Here is a 3,198-nt window from a genome sequence, read left to right on the forward strand (position 1 = left end):
TCAACGAAACCCGGTGGCTGATCGACATAAATTTCTTCTTTGACCTCACCATACAAAAACGCTGTTTTAACATCCATCTGATAAACTGTGAAACCCATATTTGATGCATAGGCCAGAAAGATTCTAATTGCCTCAAGTCTAGCTACTGGAGCATAAACCTATGTGTAATCTAACCCTTCTACCTGGCGAAACCCGCGAACTACCGGTCGTGCCTTATTACGAACAATAACCCCGGTATCATCTTGCTTGTTCCTGAATACCCATCTTGTATCAAGAGCTTTCTTTCCTTCCGGCAGTTTTACCAATCTCCATACCTTCAACTTATCAAACTAATTCAGTTCTTCATGCATAGCATCAACCCAACTCGGTTCTTGAAGTGCCATTTCAACATTCTTTGGCTCGATTTGAGATATGAAACAGGAAAGCATACAACTGTTTATGTGTCTGGTCTGACTTCTGGTGGACACACCTGCCTTAGTGGGACCTATGATGTTTTCAATCGGATGATTCTTTTGGGTTCTTGATGGAATAGGCTGATCAGAAACATCACTATTAGGTTGAAAATTTGTTACGTTCTCCATGGAATCAATAAGGGGGTTTTTTCCATCCAGTCGTTGCTGTACTGTGAGGGTACGTGGTGCCGGCAACGTATTCATCTGGAATGGCGTCGGGAAACAATGTGCTCCCGAATATCTGACGAACGGAACTCTCCCCTTCAACATTTGTAGTATTCTCAGACGATATCTGCGAACGGTCGGTCTCTGAAAGTTGTTTAGGTTGATTATCTGAAGTGGTCAAAGCACTAGTCAACTCAATAACCTCATCATCTAGTAACAGAGAAATATGAGACAGTGACAGAGAACTGTCTCGTGTAACTTCCACTGTGGAACCACCTCGAGAGTCTGTATTAATATATGGAAGTACATTGAAGGGCTTGAAGAATTCTTTGTAGTCGAATAACCAATCAGGACCGACACAGGCGTCCGTCTCATTTTCTTCTAGCCAACGAACTTCATAAGACTCTAGAATCTGCTTAGTTGACTTGTTGTAAACTCTATATGCTGTTTTTTGCGCATATCCAACGAAGTAACACTCATCCGCTGCGGGCCCAAATTTTGGAGTGGTTTCTAGATTTAGTAATGTGCACGGACACCTGAAAGCTCTGAAATGAGCGAAAGTGGGTTGATGACCATAAACGATCTCATACGGAGTCTTCATCTTGGACTTATTGGTTATCACCCGGTTCTGAACATAACAGGTCGTATTGATGGCTTCAGCCCAGAAAAACAAAGGCCATTTGGAGTCGCATAACATCGTTCTCGCTGCCTCGATTAGAGTTATGTTTCTTCTTTCAGCGACACCATTTTGTTGCGGTGTCCTTGGAGCGCTGTACTGACGAAGCACCCCATTTTCTGAGCAAAAATGATTCAGAACTACATTCTTGAATTCCGTTACATTGTTACACCTGATTCATTTCAGCTTTAGGTTCAGTTGATTCTCCATTAGTACCACAAACTTCTTGATCAGATCTACAGTTTCGCTCTTATTTGACAAGAAAAACACACATGTAAAACGTGAGTAGTCATCAGTAATAACGAGACAATAAGCGCTATGAGACAAACTTAAAACATGAACCGGCCCAAAGAGGTCCATATGAAGTAACTGAAAGACTGACGATATGGTATTAATTAATTAAGGCTTATGAGATTTTCGATGATGTTTACCCAGAGCACAAGCCATACATTTTTCAACAGTCACAAAATCCTTGATTGGCAGACCACGCACTTCTTCAGATTCATCTGAGGTACGTTTTCAACCGTGTTCCTTAAATTGTAGTGAGAAAATAAAAATGTATAAACTTCATAATGACAGTTTAAGTAGAGATATGGAAAGAATAAAATCAGTCTAAGACAAAATTGATTCTCTTAACAAAGACATTAAGAAACTTACGTTTGATTTTAGCGTAAAGAGATGTCACCATCGTGAGGCTAAACAAGAAGTTGCTGATCTGACTGATAAACTGGAAGCTTCTAAGTTAGAAATTTTAAATCTAATTAGCAAGTTTGAAAAGGCTGAATTTTATTTCAAAAAATTCGAAGGTTCCAGTAAAGTAGTTAGTTCAATGATTGAAAACCAATTGTGGTGGAAGGAAAATGAAGGTGAGGGAATTGGATACAGTCAAGTTCCCCCACCTTACAATCACAATTATGTCCCTACCCCTGTTACCAAAGAAATGAAGAAAAGATAAATGACATGAAGTATGGTAAACAGGATAAGAGTGAGGGGACCGGCTCTACGAACACCGGTCCATCTACCTCAAGTATGAATGATTCTAACGTGTCTACTTCATGTGCAGAAAAAGTAATTGTGAAGGAGTGGACTGATGAGAATGACGACCCTAGTTTTGATTTTGATAATAATTTTATTTCTAATGTTTGTTTAGAACCTCCTATTTTGAATTCTGTTATTTCAACTGTTTGTGTGGGCTCTGTTTTAAAGAGCAAGGATTCTTGTGTGGTTGATTCGGTTGAAACTTTAACCTCTAATAATGTGGTTTCCAATAAAAACAAAAAATTCCAAAAAACAAAACAAAACATCAAAAATTAAAAAATTTCAGAAAAATATGTTGCACCTAAGTTTGTCAAGGAGGGATGCTCTAAAGACGAACAAGGTGATAAGTTCTAGAGGGGTGATCATAATTCTCGCAAAACTAAGCAAACTGATCCACACAACCAGTCCAGACAAGGAGTTGCCCAAAATGAATTTTTCATAAAATGTCAGACATGCTTTAACTGTGGCACACCTGGTCATATTGCCAGAAACTGCCCACATCGTCCGTATGTTCCCTAGTACGGATTTTATCAAAGGAATATGCCTTATATGCCTCATAACACTTACAGACAAGAATTCAGGCATTGTCCAGCTAGTTCCTTTGACGATTATTGGAATCGAAACAGGTCTGGCAGGTTTCGTCCTTATCAGACCAAACCGAACAGATACAAAAGAATACTCAGAAAGGATGTTTCAAAGTCAAATTCAAACATAAAAACTAAGACTATGTCCAAACAGGAGAAACAGGCAGATTCGTCTCCTCCCACGTCCAAATCACCGGAGGTTACGACAACCATTCGTACATATAACTCCAAGTCTCACAGACATAGATGGTTGCCTAAATCTCCGGCAAAAGAGTCAACAAAA

Source organism: Bidens hawaiensis, unplaced genomic scaffold (assembly GCF_021521415.1).
Source record: "Bidens hawaiensis isolate Kalapana, Puna unplaced genomic scaffold, B.hawaiensis_p1.1 tig00062854_1, whole genome shotgun sequence".
In the NCBI taxonomy this organism is placed as follows: domain Eukaryota; kingdom Viridiplantae; phylum Streptophyta; class Magnoliopsida; order Asterales; family Asteraceae; genus Bidens; species Bidens hawaiensis.